The sequence below is a fragment of the Sus scrofa genome, chromosome 14, assembly GCF_000003025.6.
Source record: "Sus scrofa isolate TJ Tabasco breed Duroc chromosome 14, Sscrofa11.1, whole genome shotgun sequence".
NCBI lineage: Eukaryota > Metazoa > Chordata > Mammalia > Artiodactyla > Suidae > Sus > Sus scrofa.
Window position 1 is genome coordinate 139,611,501 of NC_010456.5, and position 23,292 is coordinate 139,634,792.

The 23,292-nt window shown below is 52.5% G+C and overlaps 1 long non-coding RNA gene across 1 annotated transcript; it reads right to left on the minus strand.

Annotated features, from left to right (window-relative positions):
• On the minus strand, positions 497-5,409 carry LOC110256839. The gene is made up of 2 exons (XR_002338863.1): positions 5,088-5,409; positions 497-993 (listed from the first exon to the last, which is right to left on the minus strand). It is a non-coding gene; the product is annotated as an uncharacterized LOC110256839 (long non-coding RNA).

Below are 23,292 nucleotides of genomic sequence, written 5' to 3' on the forward strand. Positions count from 1 at the left end.
ATTCACACACTCCGCCCTTCCTGCCCAGCGCAGGTACCAGTCAGACCCTAAAGCAGTAAAGCTTGGAGAGCAGAAGGTCTGGGCTCCGCAACGCTCTGCTGGGGGCTTTTGGGCTCGTCCCCCACATCCCTACGCCCGGTGGTCCTCCTTTTAAAAATGGGGAGTTCCTGCTGGGGCTCAGCAGGTTAAGGACCCGACATCGTCTCTCCAAGGACGCAGGTTCCACCCCTGGTCTTGCTCAGCAGGTTAAAGATCCAGCATCACTGCGAGATGTAGGTCGCAGATGCAGCTCTGATTTGACTCCTGGCCTGGGAATTGCCATACGCCGCAGGCTCAGCCATAAAAATAAAAATGGGCTGAATGCCCCCTCCGCTGCCCCAAGCAGTGGGAGAACGGATTCAGACCAGCCAAGGGCCCGGGTTGAGGGCTCGAGGGGCTCATCTGTTCTCTTTCATCCCTCACTTTCCAAAACGTAAAAATCTTCTGTGCAAAGAGCTGTCCCAGGGTCTGGTTGTTTTAATTTAAAAAAGGACAGGAGAAATAGCGGGGCCCTAAGCAAGAGTCCCTTCCTGGACCCTCCAGCCACACAGAACTCAAGCCCCTCTGTTTCCTCCTGAGCCTGAGACCCTGGCAGCCAGGTCGCACCCCACCCCCAGGGTTCTCCAACTATTAAAACATGCAGGTCGGGAGAGATGTCAGCTTGAATAATTCATCCTAAAACCTGAATCAGAGCGAGTGTCCCGTAAATTATTACTGCTGTTTCTAGCATCACGCTGACCAGGAAGACGGGCCGGTATTTCCAAAGCAGCGGTGAGCCCCTGAGTCTGGGCGCTGGCTCCTGGCGGGGATCGCTCTGGGCCATCACGCTCCCTGATTGATGTGACTCTCTGAGCGCTCGCTCAAGACGGGCCTTCAAATCACTCGGTTTGGTTTCAGGAAGCAAACGTGGTAATAAGCACATGTCAATTCCACGGCCCTGCAGGGTTTGACGCTCTGGAAAGAAAAGTGATCAAACGCTATTTTAGAATTAGCCGGCTGATGCCCTCCCTGCTCTGCTGTGTGCCTGAAATGTCAGCACGAGCAGAATCACGGGGAACGGCTGTGAGGCTCGTGGTCCGGCGTGGAAATCCAGGAGGAGCCGGGAGCAGCGGTGGTGGCAGTGTTGGGGCGCGGCCGCTGACCACAGCCCGAGAGCTGTGCTGGAGGGTCTGCGGTGCACTTGGGGCTCGACTGGGGCCGGGAGATGTGGGCTGGCGGGAACCGGGTCAGCCCGCAGAGCCGCCCACGCTCCCTGCACCTTCCACCCGGAGGCTCTTGGCCGGGAGAAGCAGGTATCAGAGGGGCGCACGGAGTGTGCGGGGGAGATCTACCCGCGTTCCTTGGTCAGAGGGCACGACACCGATCTGAACGTGGTCACAGACCCCTGCTGACGACAGTGATTGTGACACAGCTTCATTCCAGTTACTCCAAACATTGTGATTCGCGAGTGTGAGCTGCCACTGTAAACACACAGCCACACCCGTCGCCGGGAAGAGAAAGTGCGGTGTAAAGGGACGGATTTCCTCCGTTCAGATCCCTGGGCCTTCCCTCTATTTTCAGCTGTTACCGCTCAGAGTCAGGATTTAGGAAGGAAATTTCGGATGCACCATGTTTCCTGTGCTACGGGGCAGAGAGGTGTGAGAACCAGGGTGTCTCTCCCAGGGCCCAGGCTGTCCCCATGGCAGCATCGTGCAGCTCCGCCCAGACACAACCCGGAGGGGACAGAGCCTGGCGCCCAGGCCTGGTGGCTCGGTGCTGAGCCGTTTCCATGCCAACGTCCAGGGTCAGTAAGGCGACAGCAGAGCCTCCTCAGAGCTGCTTCCTTCATGCCTTGAACATACTTTGAAGGAAGCATCAAGATGATTTATGCAGTTTAGTGGAAGGTACCATGAATTCTTTTTCATAGGATTGTGTGGGATTCACTCTTCGGGGTCTAGGCTATCTCTCCACCCCACAGGGAAGCAAGCCCTGCCGCCCACTCCACCTTTCCCAGGGGTAGAGGCTGCTGCTGGCTCATGGGGGCTGAATCCCCCAGGGCAGGGGTGGGAGCACAGCCCAGGGGACCCTGCAGTCAGGAGATGCTGCCCTGCACCCAGCGCTTGCATGTTAGCCCCCGCCGCCCGGCTGCCTCGGCTGTACCATTTCAACCTGGAGGGCAACTGCCCCTCACACCTTGGTTCTGTCTGGAGAACATCTATCTCCCTCCTGACCCAGGTTCGTGGCTCTAGGGTCCTCTCAGCCCCTCCCCAGGGCCCGGCTCTAGGCAGCAGGCCTGCAACGAGGGGTGATTCAGGTCACTCGTCTTTGATGGGCGTCCCAGCCCCTGGCCCCCAAGCCCCCTGGCCCCATCCTATGGCAGTTACCTGCCTCCCAGTGCAAATCCTTATTTTCTGAGCCGACTCCCCTGTCACCACCTTGATTCTGGGGGTGTTGGGGGATGTGCTTGGCAGTTGCCCACTTAGGAAGGATTCTGCGTGCTGAGTCCTGTGAAAGGTGGTGCAGCAGCAGCCTTGTTGTGGACAGAGGCAGCATGAACCACGAAGGGGTGGGCATCAGGGTGCAGCGCATTAACTTTAAGTAAGTAGCTGGGCCTCATTTGTAATCATGAAAATCAGGCGACAGAAACATCCCACCAGAGACAGTTAAGAATGTGATGGTCCAGCCGTGGGATGAGGCAGGATGCACCCAGCCCTTGCAGCTTGCGGAGGCAACAGAAGCACCCTTGTGCTGTTGTGTTAAGTGAACAATCACCCCCTGCACACTCTGCTTCCCTAAAAGCAAATCTGTGTGTAATGCAACTCAAATAAAGAAAAAACGGCAGGGAACAGTTAATAGTTATGACCAGAAAAGAATGAGCGGATTATGCCCAAAGGTTGACCATGTTGGTTATTTGATGACGTGTGGGATGGTTTGCGGTCTACTTTTCATAGTACGGTTAGATGATTTTCTAAAGAACCAATGATCAAGTTCAGAAAAAAACAAAACTGATTAAAAATGGGCAAAGGACCTAAATAGATATTTTTCCAAAGAAGAAACACAGATGGCCAACAGGCACGTGAAAAAATACACAACATCATTAATCATCAGGGAAACGCAGCTCAAACAACGAGGTAACATCTCATGGCTGTCAGAAAGCCTGTCATCCAAAGGCCAGCAAACAGCAAGTGCTGGCAAGGATGTGCAGAAAAGGTGACGCTTGTGCACTTGTGGCCGGGACTATACATGGGAGCAGCCACTGTGGCAAACAGTGTGGAGGCTTCTCAAAAAGTTAAAGATAAAACTACCACATGATCCAGCAATCCCGCTTCTGGGTGTTTATCTGAAGGAAGTGAAAACATGAACTCAAAAATGCATGTGTACTTTCAGGTTCACTGCAGCTTTCTTTGCAACATCCAAGATACGGCAGTATCGTCTATTGATGGATGCGTGGATAAAAAGGTGTAATTTTACTGATAGAATATTACTGATCCATAAAAAGGGAAATGTCGTCATTTATAACAACATGAATGGACCTTGAGGAGTTGCGCTAAGTGAAATACGTTGGACAGAGGAAGACAAATACCACTTATATGTGGGATCTAAAAATGCAAATACAAAACCTTCCAGTTCATAGAGGTAGAGAACAGGCTGGTGGTTGCCAGGGGCTGGATGTGACAATACACCATGGCAACTATAGCCAACAGCACTGCATTGCATTTTTGAAAGATGCTAAGAGAGTAAATCATTTTTTTAAAATCTTTTTGTCTTTTCTAGTGCCCCCCCTGCGGCATATGGAGGTTCCCAGGCTAGGGGTCTAATTGGAGCTGCAGCCGCCGGCCTACGCCACAGCCACAGCAATGCGGGATCTGAGCCATGTCTGCAACCTACACCACAGCTCATGGCAACACCGGATCCTTAACCCACTGAGCAAGGCCAGGGATCAAACCCGCAACCTCATGGTTCCTAGTCGGATTCGTTAACCCCTGAGCCACGCCGGAACCCTGAGAGTAAATCTTAAAAGTTATCATCACAAGAAAAACAGTCCATAACTCTGTGAGCAGACGGGCGGTAGCCAGAATCACTGTGGTGATCATTTTCCAGCACAGACACTTGTCAAATCATCATGCTGAACTAATAGAAACCAGGTCAGTCATACCTCAATAAAAAAGGAAAAGGAATTACGAATGTCCTGCCTGCCAGGTGGTAACATAAAGTGCTACGTCACAAGGGGCATCCGCTTTCACGGGAGAAATTCCTCCTGACAAACCACAAATCAATTTCCTTTCATTTTCAAGCTTTAGTAAAAACAGGGCAGCATAAGCCTTAATTCTCATCACTGATAACCATACCTAAAATCCTTTCGGAATACAGTTAAGCTTTTTTTTTTTGGCCATGCCCATGGCATGTGGACATTCCCAGGCCAGGGATGGAACCTGCTCCGCAGCAGTGATCTGAGCCACTGCAGTAATCCTTAACCCTCTGTGCCACCAGGGAACTCCAGCTAAATCGTTTAAGATCAACACCAAATTACAAAGGGGGAGCTTGCTGCCATCTGGGATGTTCTATGTCCTTGTCTAACACCAGCTGGTTCCCCCCCGTGGTGCTGGCACACTTGGGCACGTTCAGAAACTTTAAGCACAAAGTTTTGGGGTTTTTTTTCCTGTTTTTGTTTATTTTGTTTTTGGCCACTCACCCTCTCGTCCATGTTTTAATTCAGCTGCCAGAGGAGAAAGCTCAGATTTCTTCTCTGATCACGTCCTGTTTCAAAGTCTCTGTAACAGGCATCCTGGGTCCTAAAGGCAGCGGCGGCTGGCCCTTGGCCCACTCCCTCCCGTTTCTGTTTCTGTCCCCTTTGCTGGATCCTTTTTAGTTACTTCCCTAAATTAACGGCCATGCCTCCTGCAGCTCCTAATGAGAAACCCCAGGGCCATCTTCTGCCTTCCTCCCTCTCTTCGTTTTCACATTTGGGCAACGACCTCCTGCCCCACCCGCCCCAGTGCACCTAAGCCTCACCCTCTCCCAGCCCCTCTGCCTCCCCGCCTGCTGACCCCTCTCTTAAGCCGACTCACTTGTGCCTCACCAGGACCTCTCCTCGGTCTCCCCGCCTCCAGCCTCTCCCGGCTCCAATCCATTTTCTGTGCTTTGCTCGGTATGTCTTAATGAAATATCGTTTCACCCCAATTTGCAAGCTAGCAGTTTCTCTTCTGCCACAGGACGAAGATCCGTCTTCTCCAGAAGACACTTAAGGCTCTTTAGTCCCCGACTCTATCTTGCTTTTGTGTCGCATCTCTTGCTACCACGACAGGCGAGGGTCCCTGTTCGGCCATCCACATGGGTTTCCCGACTCTTCTGCTGGGGGAGGGTATTGTGTGTGTGTGTGTGTGTGTGTGTCCCTCTGTCCCTCAAAACACACGCACACACCCCTCCATGGTTCTCTCCACCTGGAGCCTGGTGCACCTGCCTCAACTCAGGCAGCACCGCTTCCAGGAAGCCTTCCCTCAGCTCCCTTGAGGAACTTGGCTGGCTCACTGGTGACTGGATGCCTTTCCCACCAGGCCCTCAATCCCCTCGTCTTTCCTCCCATTTCTGTGCCTGTGTCTTGTGAGCATTTTCCTAACTGCAATATGAGCAAACACATTCTCCACTCAGAGAAAACAGGATTCAGCCCCAGGAGCACCTGGTTCTCAGCTGCTTCATCACCTCCTTTCCCTCCGAAAAGAGCGTGGAACCCGATGTCAATGGAGTTACTCCCACCCCCTCCCTGGGGAGCTGTGCCTTACAGGAGGCGGGGCCTGCCTAGTAGGGGGGCAGAATTTTTAATCACTACTGATGCGTTCCAGAAAGAGGGCCATGGGGTTCCCCTTGGGGCTCAGTGGTAATGAATCCAACCAGTATCCACGGGGATGCAGGTTCAGTCCCTGGCCTCGCTCAGTGGGTTAAGGATCCAGCCTTGCTGTGGCTGTGGTACAGGTGGCAGCTGCAGCTCCAATTTAATCCTGGCCTGGGAGCTTCCATATGTCACGTGTGTGGCCCCTGAAGCAAGCAAGCAAGCAAGAAAGAAGGGACTAATACACAGCTAGAGTTAAGCCCTTCATAAGCCATCACAACATTTTTGAGAACAGTGTCTTATTTAGAGAAGCAAACGGTGATAAGGAAAGGAACGCACCCAGTCTTAACATTTTCCAGTTGCTAATGTGATCAATCATTCAGCAAAGAGCAACACCTATTCAACAGTTCCGGGGGCCAGAGGTGAGGAGAAAGACAAAGATAAAACACACATGTTTCCGTTTTTCAAGACGTTACATGGAATCTGTGATAGATTTTTAGTGCCATGGACTATCAATTTCCCAATATTTGGAGCTGGCATAGTCTAATCAAGAACAGTTTCTGTTTAACGTTTGATAGGACCCGGAAGCCGCTTTTAATCTCAACCCTGGTTTTAATTTCTCCTACAAAGTGAAATGACAGCAGTGGACACGACTGAACACTTTGCTCTGGTGCTGGTCTCATGTGCACAGTCACCAAGCTGAGTCACCCTGACGGATTCCTCCACTGATGTTTACTCAGGCCTCTGCCATGACCTGAGTCCCACGTTACTGCCTGGAATCCACAGAGAGAGGCAGGCGGGAAGGTGACGGAGACGCAAAGCTGGAGAACGCCTGGGGCTCCACGAGACCATTTCTGACAACCTGAGAACGTAAGGGAACCTCCACTGGGATTTTCTCATGTGTCAAGCTCATGTGAAATCCCAGGAAGTCACCTTGACTTTGCTCGCTTGCCCTGGCATCTTGTCTCTTGGTTCCCAAGAACTGTCCAGTGATGCCTTGTAACCGTCTGAGACCCGTTCTCTGGTCTCCATCCCTCACCCTTCTAGCCTGAGAAGGAAACTCGTCCTTTTCTGTCCAGACCATTCCAACAATGTCCCCCACGGTCTGGGCAGCTGACGGCTGTGGACAGCTTACCTCCACACCTGTTCTTCAAGTGGACACCTCCGTGGTCCTTGCTGCATCTAAACACGTGAGACCAGCCTTCTTGGGGTGCTGCTAGGGGGCCAAGCCCGCTGCCCACAGGACGCTCGGATTAAAGGGATGCATACGCTTCGTACACTTGCATTGAGAGAAGATGTGAAAATCGGTTTTTTCACTCACGACCACAGGGAAGGTTTAGGAAGTCCAACTACTTCATTTTGGTTTCTGGGCTCAGTCGTGGTTTTTAAAACACACAGTATCTCCCTGGGACCTCACGGCCTCGTTTCATCCCAAGCTGATCACACTTTCACCTTCATTCACCCTGGGAACCAACATTTGGGGCTATTTTCAAAAGCAAAGGAAAAGAAGGCATTATGTGACATTTACTGTGGATTCAGCTCTCACTACGTACTAAAGTGAAACAATTTCTCTTCCGTCTTAGGCTGTTGAGACTTTAGGGCTCCCTGTATGCCTACTAAATGGACCAACGCCTGGTCACTTTCTGGAAAGCCTTGAGTTTCCAAGGCAGTGCCCCTTGGCACAAGAACACCCCAGGTCTGGGGGCACCAATGGTTCACTGTGTTCAAAGCCTTCGCAGGTGCTTAGGAATTTTGCACGTTGGAGGAGAGAGAAAAGTCGCATGCGTTTGCCAGAGATGAACTTTTGTCATTGCCGTGTTATACATGAAAAAAAAATTCTCCCTTTTGCTTCCTTAAGTTGGAGGCTAAAGAGAAGAATTCTTCAAGTATGTGCTTAGTCTCCAGCATGACTAGTATTTGTGCCAATGTAAATACAGCCTAAAATTTAACCCTCTACGGAGGCAGCCCTTTAGAAACCATTCTTTCTACTCCATGAGCAGGACATGAGACCCAGTGCACATAAAGAGTGTATTCCACCCTCGTTCTCAATGGCTGTTGCACCGGAATAATCCTTGCTCTGCCCTGGGGACACACAGCCACAAGTATCTGGAGAAGGAGCCCAGGGATGGGCTTTGTGACAGACCACTGGGCTCGTCAATGCTCGTTTTGCATCCTCTGAAAATGGGTTGGCGAGATTTAATGTGCCACTGAGTTCCCTCGATAAACACACATCTACCGCAGATAAGTTCCCTTTCCAGATGGATGCTGTTATGCCTTTGTCTAAATAGTCTCTATTTATAAATCTCCTTTATTCATTTCACTAAGCCGTGCAGCGAGGCTCCCATGTGGGGGACACCAAAGCAAAGGCTTCAGTGGAAGGAAGACAAAAGCGGTGACCGGGACACAAACCGTGTGTTGGGAAGACCCACTGAGGCAGAGAGAACTTTTAAAAACTCTCCACACCACGAACAGCATATACATTAGAAAGTTAAGGAGTGCCTACTTTTAAGTCAAGAAAAAATCGGCTCGATCCTCAACTGAACTCCCACGTGCTCTTTGGACGTGGCAAATTCCACGAGCCAGCCGTCCTACCCAGTGTGTGTTAAACATGCCTTTTGGCTTCAGGAGGGTTAAACAGCTTTATTTTTTGCAACACCAGAGAGCTCACCTGCCCTCCACCTCCTTCCAAGACCTGAACGCAGGACCTGTGCCGGGGGTAAGTGGAGAGAGATGTGCAGATTATTGATGGTTATTTAGTTTCTCGTTTTCAGAGTTTTTTTCAATGAGCGCATTTTCTTGGTAACGCTGTCTTCCTGTTTTCCTTTACTGTAGCTGCAGCTGTTACCGGGAATACGGAAAACCCTGAAGCTGATAAATTACGTTTCACATCTGAAACAATCCACATTTCTGGCACAGTGGACATTTATATAATGGTCTTTGCCACGGGCAAAACTTTTTTCTGAGGGACATGGAGATTCTTTTCTTCTCCCCGTGAGGAAGGAAACCTCAATACATCTCAATTTATCCTCAACCGAGATGTCTGATTTTGCAATTACTCGAGAAACCTGATGTCGTGTTAGTCCAGTAGACTTAGCATCTTACCTTTGTCTCCTCACCCTGTCTGGTCCTGTTGGGTTCAAGTGAGGAAATGCCCAGCTTGTCAGAGATCCTCGTCTCTGACTGGGTAGAGTTGGGCCAAGGATGCCATCGCTCAGAAAAGGCTCCTGGCTTTGCATCAAACCTAATTATGCCCTTTATTTCCTCCTGGGCCTCAGAGTTCTTGCTGGCACAGTGGGTTAAGAATCTGGCTGCAGCAGCTAGAACTGCTGCAGAGGTGCAGCTTCCATTCCTGGCCCAGGAACTTCCATGTGCCAAAGGTGAGGCCATTAAAAAAGAAGAAGAAAAAAGAAAAGTCACCTCCCAGAGGATTCCCTAGAGAAGGCATCTGTGACAGTCACTGATGTGAAAACTCAGGTGCACTGTTTCCTGCCCTCATCAAAGCCTCCCAGCCCCCACAATACATGCCCTCCCGCCAGGGCCATGCCCTCCACTCCTGGAGCCACTCAGAGGCTAAGCGTGCTCAGTTGCAGTTCGGGGTCCGTGCTGCAGGAGGAACATGTCCCAGTGTCCTGTGGCCACATTGCTCTGGCTCCATCCTGAGGGCCGTGGCCTCCCACAGTCCCTGGTCAGTGCTGGAGGAGCCTGCACCCTGGACGGCACTCCTGGGAGCGGGGGCTGGACAGATCAAGGATGCAGCATGGTCTGGTGCAGGGCAGAGCCTGGCCCCCGCTGGTGAAAGTGCAGGTCTTCCTGCCACTTGCTCCGCGGACATGCCACCTGCCACCCCAGATGGAGCCTCCCTCCTCCCCAGATGCTTCGTCGACCCCATCCTCCCCGTCTCATGCTCAGACATCCCACTTTCACCCACGCAGTCAGGGTGCACCGGCCTCTACTGTATCTTAGAGTTTCTCTGGCTTGTTTTAAAAATGAAATATAATCACTGTTCACTATTTCTCGCATGCACCACGTGGCCAAGATAAATACATGTGTGCTTTCCTCGCAGCCGTCTCCTTCCAAGAGTCTTTACTCCTTGGAGCGTCCATTCCTCCCCAGAGCACAGCAGAAATGATCCGACTTGATTGTAAAATCCAGAAGGAGGGATAAACGAGCTTCAGGTCTCCCTATCCAAGTTGGGGATGAGCATTTGTGACAAGCATCTGTACTCAGCTGTTGGGACTTTTCTATGTTTTCCCATAATCAAATAGTAAGCATTTCATGGCCCCAAACAGGTCGTAAGCAGCAATACGGTGGCACAGTGAGTGAAGCCCTTTGGAGAATGACAGAGTCACAGCCAGGGAGCTGGCCCACAAGCCTGCACTCAGTACACCTGCAGATGCTTAGTAGGACATCAGCTCGTGACTCCCGGGCTTCTGGGGTCGAGGGGTTGTAACAACCTGAAGGTTCAAGCTGTGTGCCACACATGCTCTTTGCCTCCTGCCCGATGACACCATGTCCCCCGTCAGCTCAAGAAGTAGTATCGCAGCTGAAACGGACAGCGTTAATGGCCAGAACCCAGCCGGAACTCAGACTGGGACTTGAACCCAGCCTAAAGCCAGATTGGGACTTAAACCCATGGTTTTATGTTAGAATCCCTCATCTGGTGCCTGGACTCACTGAGGTCCAGGTTTTTCATGCCTCAGCGCAGAAGGAATTCAGGGAGAGACAAAGTGATGGGCGAGAAATAGATTCATTAAGACAGGACGCCTGTGAGAGATGCAAGCCGGCAGGTGAGGAGGCTCTGCCCTGAGGATCTGGGGGCTACAGTTTTATCCTCCAAGGGGCGTGGGGGTGGGAAAAGCCCGCCTCTTCCTTCCCGGGAGTGGTAGCTTCTCCTTGGTGTCCGGTATTCAAATCAGCAGAAGGGTGGTCCTTAAACTCCTGCCCTTGGTCTGAACCTGCATGCAGGTCTTACCCCATCCCCCACCCCATGACCTGAGGTGTATCTGGCGCCTCCACTAGCTATTATTAACTCACAGAGTCTCCCAAAGTCCCCTAGGTTTCCCTCTCTGTCTATGGCCCCTTATTGGGACTTCTACACCTACCTGTGCCTCCTCCATCCCTATCACTTTTATCCCAAAAAATAGCATTGGGGTGGGGGAGGGAGGAGGGTATGTATGGTCTATTTTAGGAGAAAATTCCAAACAGTTTTCCAAAGCAGTTGTACCCACTAACCTCCCACCCACCAGCTACGTGTGGAAGACTGTGGAGCCTCCTGAGTTCCACGCTGGGGTGCCCAGGCACCCTTGCATCTGCCATGGCTGAATGGACTGTGGGATGCCCCAAGGTCATGATCAGCCATCCCCTGACCCCCCAGGGAGGGAGCATAGCTCCGGACTTGTTCCCACAGAATTTCCCCTTCTACTCACCCTCTCCTGGGTCACTTTTCTACTGGACACCCTGTTTTCCTAATGGATTTGTGGGAGTTCCCATTCATCCAGACACCAGCCCTCTGTCGGTGTCATGAATTGTTTCCCCCAGGTCGCATTTTCCTATATCAGAATTAGAAAACCACCTCCAATGCCCCCCGCAGTGATCTGGGGCTGCCTTACCTGATTCCTGCACCTGTTGGGAGAGGGCTCGCCAGAGTCAGGACAACCACTGCCTCCTTGGCTGCTCCCAGCACTGAGGGGCACAAAGACCAGTGCAGTCGTGTCCTGAGAACCTGGCTCAGTGGAGATTTAGAGTTAGGGTTTGGAACTGGTCAGAACCAGGGGACCAGTTGGAGTCCTGGCCTTCCTGATTGTGTCATTTCCCTGCTGTCCCCCAGCTGCACGTTGCTCCATGGACAGTGGAGAAAATGAAATTTCAGATGAAATGATCTAAATCAAGTTACTGGCTTAGGGACCCTGAGTGGAGAGTAGATGTGGGACAACAGTGGCTTGTTGCAGAAGACAATGACGATAACTCAGGGGCGCTCTGGGCATTTTCCTACCTGCCAGACAGGTCAGCGGTAAACCCGCTCACGATCCTCTCCCTCCACCAACCCTGTGCACAGGGCAGGCAGCCCCTGCGTGACAGGTGAGGAATGCTGTCCTGAGACTGAGGGTTTTAGCAGCTGGGGCCAATTAGTTGTCCTAACTTGTAAAATATCTCAGATTTCCACGTCAGTGGGAATGGAATCAGCATCTCCATTTATCATCCTCCGGTTAAATTAGAAGGAAACCATTCCAAAGACAAAGACTCCAGAAACTTCACAGAATCCCAGTTACCTTCAGTCTGACAGGGAGATTGGGAAAAATTGGGTTTTAAAATTGCTTCTGATATACAAATGGCCCTATTGAACCTCCAGAGCCAGAGACTCAGAACTTAAGGCACATAATCCTCTCTGGTTTCAACAGCCCCATCCATCAGCCCTAAAGTAGCAGAGCCAGAAGCGCCAGTGAGCCTGGAAGGTACAACGCCTCCTTTCTGGGAGTCTGGGTGTGCCTGGAGGCAGCACTGTCTCATCCATCAACCAGGAATGTAGGACACAGGCCCAGCTTTCTCTGCCTTCATGAGTATGTGTGTTTGAGTGAATGGATGGGGGAGGGGGGGAGGGATAGAGGGAGAGATGAATGGTTGGATGGAGTATGGATGGATGCAAACATAGATGGATGAGAGTATGCATAGATTGATGAACAGATGGAAGAACAGATGGATGAATGGATGTACATGGATGCACAGTTGGAAGGATAGATAAATGGATGAATGGATGGATGCATGCATAGATGGATGGATGGATGGATGGATGCATAGATGGATTGATGGGTGGGTGGGTGGATGGATGCATAGATGGATGGATGAATGGATGGATGGATGCATAGATGGATGGATGGATGGATGGATGGATGGATGGATGGATGGATGCATAGATGGATGGATGGATGGATGGGTGGATGGATGGATGGGTGGATGGATGGATGGATGGATAGATGGATGGATGCATAGATGGATGGATGAATGGATGGATGGATGCATAGATGGATGGATGGATGGATGGATGGATGGATGCATAGATGGATGGATGGATGGATGGATGGATGGATGGATGGATGCATAGATGGATGGATGGATGGATGGGTGGATGGATGGATGGATGGATAGATGGATGGATGCATAGATGGATGGATGGATGTGTGAATGGATGGATGGATGCATAGATGGATGGATGGGTGGATGGATGGATGGATGCATAGATGGATGGATGGATGGATGGGTGGATAGATGGATGGATGCATAGATGGATGGATGGATGTGTGAATGGATGGATGGATGGATGCATAGATGGATGGATGGATGGATGGGTGGATGGATGGATGGGTGGATGGATGGATGGATGGATAGATGGATGGATGCATAGATGGATGGATGGGTGGATAGATGGATGGATGCATAGATGGATGGGTGGGTGGATGGATGCATGGATGCATAGATGGATGGATGAATGGAAGCCCACATGCATACACAGGTGGATGGATTTGGGGGTGGGTGGATGCATGGGTGGGTGGAGGGGGGTGAGGAGGGGTCAGGGATTTTCCCGGGCACATTATAGGCCCCTCCCTCCCCTCCAGCAGGCCCACCTCGATGGCTTCCTCCTGTCCATACCTGGAGGACCATCCTTCACAAGCCTCAGCCCTTGTGATCCTGCTCTGCTTTCTATATCTTCAACCAGTGCACCTGAGTGCCAGGGAAAGTGAAGGTAGCAGGCCTCCACCCACAGAGACTCTGGATGGAGAGCTGCAGCTATGGTCTGGGCTCAGGAGCTCTGGGAGACACAGCCTGTCTTTCTATTTGTCCCCCGTTAGCCCCACTGCTGCTTCCTAGAAGAAAAGGTCGCCTTCATTAAAGGCAGTCCTCCGATGGTGTGGGGCCAGGCAACCCCCACGAGCTTTGCTCGGTCAGATAAGGTCAAGGAGGGGTGATTATTGCTTACGGTTCCACTAGGCAGGTGAGACCCGGGGTTACACACTTGTGTTTAGGGGCACCTGGCCCAGCACGGTCAGAGGGACTGTGCCAAAGGCCAGCTGTCACCTGTGTCCTTCCAGAGGTGACTGGCTCTCTCACCTGGGGAGGGATCAAGGTCATATCCCCCATGGGTATTGGGTCGGGGGCCGGGGCCACATAGCCTCAGGCCATTCTTTCCTCTGGCCTGTGGTCTGGTCAGTGACCCGAGCTGGTCACTGAGGGAAGTGTCACAGTGGAGGCTGTCGCCTCTCTGTTCCTGAGCAGAAGCAGAAGCAGAAGCAGAACTTGGGTGTCGGCAAGAACGTGGACTTGGGGACCAGCTCTGAGGCTGTGATTCCACAGTCCTGGTGGCGCCACGCCGCCGGATTAATCACGTGCTGTTGGTTTCCTGTGAGACAGGCTGTTCTGCATGCAAGGATGCACCCTCTCCACAAGTGCATCAAGCGGGGCCCGAACCTGCCTGAAGCACCTGCCCCCGGGAGCGGGCAGACTCCCAGCCAGGCTGAGGAAGTGACCTGGAGGGGCTGGGACACCCCTGCCCTGCCCAGCTGCGCCTCCTCCTGAAGCCAGAGCCCCGCAGGCTGCCCTGTCCCCGTGAGGGGCCATGGGACTCGGGCAGAGGGAGCACAGGCTGGGTGCGTGGATGGAGTCTGAGGTTTCGTAATGAAAACATAGGCCAGTCTTCGACTTCAACATCGGTCTAAATGATACACTAAACATCAAGCTAAGGAAAATGTATCTAAATGTTTCCTCAGCCTTTGTAACTTTGTAACATGACAGCTGATGGGAAAAGCACAATCCTAAGCCCTGGGCTCAAATAGCTTTGCACCGTCAGGATCATTTGCCTCCTGAATGAATAGTTCACCGCATCTCTGTGCCTGGTCCCCTCCAGGGGGGCTAGAAGACCAGCATGTCCCCCCCCCGGGGGGGGGAGCACCTTGGTTTCCTTGGCCTGACACGACCCGCTGATTGCTCTCGGACTGGAATCTCTTCACAAAGCCGGCAGACCTCGTCCTAAAACAGAGGATAAAGGGTCCCACAAGGCACAGCTGCTTTTTCATACAATTCCTCTTGCCCTGGGCAGGCGACAGAAAGTATAAAACACAAAAACGTGCTAGATCACAGTGCGGCTGAGACCAGGGGGCAGAAGAGAAAACAGGTGGAGAGAGAGAGGAGGGAAACAGCGAGGCAGGGGGAGGAAGCCAGGGACGCAAGGAGCCCGGAGTTGATGTGGAGGGGAGTGTGCGCTACCACACCCAGCCTGCGGGTCCTGTTCCCACAGCCTGGGCATTGCCAGGTGTGGGCAGCTCGCTCCTTAGAGCAGGAAATGTCCTGTACTGGGTCCCACTCGGCTGCATTCTGAACAGAGCAGCCTGACCACAGTCCAGGTCCCACGTGCCTGGTGCAAACCCACTGGGCACACACACACCTTGTGGGCACACATGCCAATGGACACACACCTGGTGGGCACACATGCCAATGGACACACACCCAGTGGGCACACACATCTGGTGGGCACACATGCCAATGGACACACACTCACTGGGCTGGTGGGCATGCATGCCAATGGACACACACCAGTGAGAAGGAGTGGGGCATGTGCTCACACCCAGCTTGGGCTCCCCCTGCCCCTGTGGCTGGGCGCCGTGCCTGCTGGTGGTCTGAGCCCGCAGCCCCCAGGCCCTCCCTCCTGCAACATCCTCGCTGACTCTCCTCCCCTTGGTGCGTAAGCTCTGTGAGGCCCTGTCGCCTGGGTTCTGCCTGTCCTAGTTCTAGAATTCTACCCGGCGCCTCAGGCAGCTCAGTGCGACCTCGGTAGGGAAGTGGCCACTGGGGCGGGTGATCAGCCTGCTGCATCCAGCCGGGAGGTGCAGGGATGCACAGGTTCCTGCTGGTGAGCTGAAGATGAGGTCAAGCTTGTTAGCAGAGTGGGTAAAACTCCCAGGACGCCCACGGCCTCGGGACCTCTCAGCTTCGCTGAGCTGTTCTGGGAGACACTGGCCAAGTCAAAATTGCGCTTGAGTTGCGACGGCCTCCAGAAACGAGGGCTCCCACCTGCCTCTATTTTCTTTTGTTTCATTGCTAGTGATTATTTATTAGAGTCTAGTTGATTTACAGTGCTATGTCAATTTCTGCTGTACAGCAGAGTCAGACACATGTATACCTTCCTTTTCTCATACGTCTTCCATCATGGTCTACCCCGGAGACTGAGTAGAGTTCCCTGTGCTATAAGTAGGACCTCCTTGCTGATCCGGTCTACGTGTGATAGTTTGCGTCTACAAACCCCAAACTCCCAGTCCATCCCCGCTCCCCCTTGGCAACCGCAAGTCTGTTCTCCATGTCCACGATCTGTTTCTGTTTTGCAGACAGGTTCATAAATGAGTCCATCTCTATTTTCTGGTGGAAGGGGCGCTCTCGAGCCCAGAGCGTGGCTTTCCCGTTTGGTACTGAAACCAGCCCTCAGGCTGGGGTGTGGAAGGTAGAAGCGGTCTTGGGCAGGCCTGACCTTTCCTGGGACACCCAGCATTGGCGAGGCTTAGGTCAGTTTTCCATCCGGGGGACTGGGGCTCTGGAAATCCCACTCCTCCGTCCTCTCTCTGCCCTGCAGGCTCTGACCTCCACGGCTGCGCACAGGCGCAGGTGGGCACGGATGCCCCTCCACCTGGGCTCCCTAAATGCATGCCCCCATACGAGGTGTTAGGTGATGGCTAGGTGACCATCAGGAGACTCTTGCCTCCTGGCAGCAACTGGACCTAGTGCAGTGACAGGTGTGGAGGTGATGAGAGTCCAGAAGTCCACATTCTGGTGCCAGTTCTACCACGAGAACAGGTGTGGGGCGTGGCAGTGGCTGACCTCTCTGCCCATCCCCTCGAGCCCCGCATCAGCTCAAAGAAAGACTGGGTCGGCCTGGAGGGGCCCCAGGGGTGTCTTCCGTCCTTAGACTCCAGGGGGAGGTTGGGAGGCCTGCACTGCAGTGCAGTCACTGAACCCGTCCTAGGAATAATCCTGAATGGGACCTGGGAGCCTGGAAGAGAAAAGGGCACTTGGTGGAAAGATTCATGAGATCCAAAGCAAATCTGGACCTCAGCAAACAGTACCTACCTGTCAAGCTCGATGTCTTACTTTGCACGGAGGCACCATGGTTGTGTGAGTTATTATCATTAGGTGAAGCTATGTGAAGTGTTCCCGAACCCTTAATATCATGTCTGCACCTGCTGCAGAGGCAGGCCCAGGAGATCCTGCGGGCTTGGCTGCAGGCCAACCCAATAAAGTGAGTCACGTGGATTCTTGGTTCCTTGTGCATGTAAAAGTTATGTTTACCCTAGACTGTAGTCCATCAAGTGTGCAGTAGCACTACGTCTAAGCAAAGACGGAAGTCCCTTAAATACGGAGGCTTTATTGCTAAAAAATGCTACCATCGGAGCCTTCCGTGAATCATAGTGGTAACATCAAAGGTGGCTGGTCACAGATCTCCGTAGCACGTCTAGTAACAATGAGAAAGTTTGGAATATTGCAAGAATGACCGTATTGTGACAGAGACATGAAGTGAGAGAAGGCCGTTGGCAAAGAGTCCTGAAGACTTGCTCCATGAGGGTTGTCCCAGCCTTCAATCTGTAAAACACACAGGAATCCGTGGAGCACAACAAAGCAGGGCATGATCAAGTGAGGTGTGCCTGATCTAAAATTACTCCCAGTAAAAATCTGCTAAAGGAGTTCCCGTTGTGGCTCAGTGGTTAACGAATCCGAGTAGGAACCATGAGGTTGTGGGTTCGATCCCTGGCCTTGCTCAGTGGGTTAGGGATCCGGTGTTGCAGTGGCTGTGGTGTAGGCCAGGGGCTACAGCTCCAATTGGACCCCTAGCCTGGGAACCTCCATATGCACCGGGAGCGGCCCAAGAAATGGCAAAAAGACAAAAAAAAAAAAAAAAAAAAAAAAAAAAAAAAAGAAGAAGAAGAAAAATGTCTGCTAAAAATAAAAGAATGATCTGAATATAGCCAACATGTGGTAGCAACCATAAATGGAGCATAACTTTGAAAAATTGTGAATCACTAGGTTACACATCTGAAACTTACATAATATTGTACATGAACTACACTAATTTTAAATTAAATTAAATTAAATTGTATTCCTTCTCCTAAGAAATAAAAGGGTGAGTGAATGAGTGAGTCCAGCATGACGGTGGACAGCGCAGGCGTCCACAGGCTGCTTGTCCTTCTGGAGGGGGCATCTCCACATTTTTACCCCAGGCACATTTGCACGACAGGTGCTCCTTAGCCTCACACCAGGCACACAAGGGTGCATGTTTGCGTGCCTGCACACACACACTTGCACACACAAACACGCACACCCGTTTCCATCCTGGTTCTCCAGCCACTGGCTAGTGGGAGTGGCCTGGAGACACAGCTTCACTGACATGATGAAGCTGTGTCCCCTCTGGGTCCATGACAAACATACTCAAGTTCCCCTGACCCCATACGTCTTGCTAAAGTCCTCTAAGTCCAGGAAGGCCAAGGAGAATGGCCTGCGATGAGCACTCTCGCCTGACGGGCTGCGTGAACTGTCTCCCTGGCCGAGTCGGCCACAGGCAGTGCAAGTCAGGAATGCAGAGTGTATCTGCCTGCAGTACCCACACACCCATTTCAGCTGAGCCGTCACTACCTCTGCAGAAACCAAAGGGGCGGCTCCAACAAGAAAAAGCCCCTCTGCTCTGTTGCTTCATTTCTGAATGTTCTAGCCGAGGACTAGGACTCTCAGGTTTGCCATCCATTAAAGAGAAGGTTTGGGGGGGGGGGTTCTTAGCATTTCAGAGTTATCTTTTAAAGGTGTTTTCTAGCTAAAGCTGTGTTTGCACAAAGTGACATTTTTGCTCATCGATTCTTAAACCAGACTGAGGTCTGGCAGTTCTGAGAACAAACTAAGCATTTGCGTGTTCTGGCTTGTGTAAAAAGAGCAGGGACTCAATGAAAAACTCTATCTCATGGATCCCCAAAAGGGACCAAAACCAACCAACCTCTCAGCCCTCTTTTTACCTGCTTTCTCTGCCGTTAGTCAGTCTGGGCTCCTTCTGGAAAAAATAAAAAGCAGACTGGAGCAGGAATAATTTTCTTGGCCAAGAAGAGCTGGTGACTGTGCCTCTTTATTTCGGGAAGGACGAGAGTCCAGGTGTATGTGATTCATAGTCTTGTTTCGACGCTGGAAAAGAACGTTTCCAACTCTGAGTGTCAGAGCCAAGGTCGGCCGCCCCGTCAGGGGCAGGAGGGATTTTTGTCACAGGAAAGAGCGTATTTGTTTGCTGCTTATGAGCTGAGATCATGGAAACAGGGACGTGTCTTTCCCATCAATTCAGGGGCAGGTGGAGGAGAGAAAAGAACATAAGCTGGCGATAAGGACCACAGAGGTTGGCCGAGTTGTGGCCAGAAAAGCACACCTTTTCGGGGAATCTGGCATTTTGGTCTAGATCTGGTCTGTGGAGATGTTAGTAGCTTCAAAAGGGCAGCAATAAGATGGACTCAAACATTTAAAAATCTACAGGACCGTTTTCTTTGCTGGGACCAGGGTCCATCGTGCCTTCTCCTTGTTGGTGTCCTGGCCTCCCCTGGCTCAGTTCACGGGGACATCTCTGCTCCTCCTCACCTGTCAGAGCAGGGGCTCCCTATGGGACCACAGACCTCAGCCCTGTGTCTGCAGATCCCGTGGCTGCCGGCCCAGGGGTCAGGGCCCTCGGCTGCTGCTCAGTGAGCCTGGGACCCTCGGGACTCTATGTCTGTCCCCCAGGGGCTCACGATCCTCCCAGCTGCTGACCCACGGGCCTGGGACCCTTCCCCAATGCCATTCTGGGATCTTGAGTCAGACCGGCGAGGATGCTCGGGGAGGGGGGGAGCAGCGCCAGCAGTAAGAAGGTAAGTAGAGCTCGCCTTCCCCCAGGCTCTGGCAGGCGACTGGCACCTACAAGAACATCAGAGGGAGAAGGGGCCACAGTCTCGGGACTGCACTTCCCCACCCCCAAAGCTAACACTGCTTCTTGGTCGTCACTGTGGCCAGAAGCTCACTGGCAGCAAAGCCTGCTCCGAGCTGACGCGGATCTGTCTACAATCTTCCTTCAGTCCTCTCGGGGTGAATATTCTAGCATTTCTCTGCAGAAATGGGAATGCAGCTGACTGCAAGATGCTGCCCGGACCCTACTGGGCAGTTACGGGACACACAGCCGCCACAGCTTGCTGCTCTCCGCAGCCTCAACTGGGCATCCTGACCCATCCACCACTCCAGACCCTTCCACAAGGGCCTGGTGCATGATTTCTTTTTTCTTCCTTCCTTCTTTCTTGTCTTTTAGGGCTGCACCCAAGGCATATCGGAGCTGCTGCTGGCCTACTCCAGAGCCACAGCTTTGCAGGAACCAAGCCGCGTCTGCAACCTACACAACAGCTCAAGCAAAGCCAGATCCTCAACCCACTGAGTGAGGCCAGGGATCGAACCTGCATCCTCATGGATGCCAGGCGGGTTTGTTACCCCTGAGCCATGACAGGAACTCCTGATTCTTTTTTAGGTGAGAGGTGCATAAGCAATGCAAGAAGTTGCTCTTTATTTTCTGGTAAGAGAATATATTTTAAAAGTCAACCAAAGATAAAGATTGTACCACATACAGCATGGCAGGACTGAAAATATGACGGCACTTTTGAGGGGAAAAAAAGATCTTTGCAAGATTGAATTGTTCCTGGATGGGTTTTGAAAACCACTGCAAACCCCTGTGTTGGCGCAGGGATGCCAAGCATTTGCATATCCCATCCCTTGTGGAAAAGCGCTGGGGCCGCGGTGACGGGGAGTGAACGGCAGATAATTAATTGAGGGCCGCTGGAGTGGCAAAAGGATGAGGCAGCAGGGAAGCAGTGTCGAGGGGAGGTGATTGATAGCGTGTTTTCAGTAGCTTAACATCAAGAACCAATTTGCTCGGAAAAAAATATTGGATTATATAGAGAGAACCCACGTACAAGTCAGCGTTTGGTTCGAAGCCTTTCTTCTCAGTAAACACAAGCCGGGGCTTCCGGAGATTCTCGGAATGACGTGTTTGACTTACAGGTTTATATCTGACATAAGGTTTTCATCACCTACTTACGAGGAAAAAAACCATCCTCAGCCCTGAGCACACCAAAGGCAAGGAGAGGATTCCAGAAGCCCTCGTTATTCGAGGGAGCTTGACAAGCCCTGCAGGGCCTCATATGGAGATGATGACCAGAGCTGCTGAATTAAAAATGCCGGGGTTTGAAGAAAAGATGCCTTTTCCCAGAAGAATCTCGCTCACCACGGGCAGAGGCCAGCCCCTCGGGCAGTGGGCGGGGAGGCGCCTTTCCTGTGTCTTACACACTTGCCCTCTTTCCAGCTCCGGCTCCTACAAGTGGATTTTTATCCACTTCGGGCTCACCCGGCAGAGACCACAGATCACTCCACAAATGGATTTGACAAATATTTGCTAAGCTCCGTGGAGAATGAGACTTTATTCCTACCTCCATGACAGCCGGTTTAGGGGATCTGGGTATTGAAATAGTTTTGAAAATATATTAAATCCAGAGCCCAGCCAGCCATGCCCCTGCCACGGCTCTGTTCACAAGGACCTCCCACCCTGGGCTCTGGCTCTGTCCACTTGGTCGCTTCCTGGAGAATCTCCAAGCTCCCAGTGCGGCATCTTCAAGAGCATGGCAGGTGCCGGAGAACGGGGGCTTGGGAGAATGGGGTTCGATCAGCATGCAAGGAGGGGCACCTGCTGGAGCCCAGGCTTTGACAAGGACTTGGGAGGGAGGGCATTTGGAGAAAGTGCTGGAGCCGCTGTCTGGAGGGACTCTGTTCACATGGCCATTGGGAGCCATGGGAGACTCCAGAGCCACGGGGCGGGCAGCATCAGATGGGGAGAAACTGCTTTCTTACATGGGGCACATACCTGCCATCTGCCAGGGTGGGGCTCAGAGCCACACCTCCCGGGGCCCAGGTCAGTCCTTAGAGCAAAGGGTGTCTTGGGCATTTCTGCTGGCATGAGGGTCCCGTACAAGGGGACCGAATAAGGTGCCCCCCCCAGGACTCCAGAGGAGATGGAGGAGCAGCCCGGGCTGGACTCAGGTCAGAGGGCAGCGTCTTTGGGTCAGCAAGGTCCAGGGAAGCCTGGGTTTGGCAGGGGTGCAGAAAGAACTGTGGGGGTCAGGCCGGCGGGCGGGGGGGGTCCCCACATCAACCCCTGGCTACAGGAGCTTCCCCTCAGCCTTGGAACCAATGTCCCTCGGCCTGTACCCCTGGAAATCCCCAGGAATGGCTGAGGTTGAGCTCTTCTTAACCGAGGATGGAATTTTGGAGAGAAATAGTAACTCCAAGCCGAAAATGGTACTGTTTCTTGGGGGTCTCCGTACGGCGCCACCGCCCCAGGTACCACCAAGGAGCCTTGGCTGGTGCAGTGCCCATGCCGTGCAGCTGTCCCGGGCACCCTCGGCCACCGTCTGCGGGAATCTGCAGGATTCTGAGTTGCAGAATTCTGGGTTTTCAGGCATCGTTGACTCAGCTCAAAAGCTCATTACAGAGTAGACACGAGAAAGAGAAAAACACAGACCCTCGCCACATAAACAGCACCCCCTACACGTGCCCTTTGCTACATCTTGTTGTTTCAAAGTCTTCTTTCACGCCGTCTGGGGTGAGGCCGCCCCTCCAGGCAAGCCGTCCTCTGGTCCGTGGGCACAGTCACCCACATCCCCCAGCCTCCCCGCTTGCCTCTGGGCCATGGAAGGTGCCAGCAGGACAGCACCAGCTCCCACCAGGGCTCCGCTCCAGACCCGAGTATTTGAAGGATACACACACTCAGTTGTTTTCCTGTTTCAGAAGGAATTGCTGCATCTGCCGTTGGATCAATGAACACATCCATTATCTATGAAAGAAAGAAACACAAGGCAACTGGCCCCGGCTCACCCAGAACCAGGGGCTTGTTCCTCCTGCAAGCTCCGGTTTAAACATATTTCGGCTTGGAAGTGATTTTTCTTTCCGTCTCTGCACATTAACGATGACAAAAGGCCTTCAGCCCCCGGCTCCACCAGCTTCAACGTGATCATGCTTTTTCATTTCTGTGTGTGATAACCACTGCCAAAGGTCCAACTTGCGTTCCGAGCACGAAGCTAAATTCCATTAATTGTTGTGGCCTATAAGGGGGACCGGCTCTGCCCCTGGGAGAGGGGTGCTATGCAGAGTGGGGGCTCTGATTCAGGCACAGGTTTCTCTCTGGCCTTTTCTGTCACCCTCAGGGGCTGGGCCAGGTCCTCCTGCCTCCTACACACCCTCCGCCTGGGGCGGGGGGTCCTCCCAGGCTGAGAGGGTGCATGGACTTGCTCTGAGGGAGCACAGCCTGGAGTCCAGCCAGGGTCGGAGCTGGGGACGGGAGAGCCTCAGGCAGGCTGCTGACCCACGGGTGGGGAGGG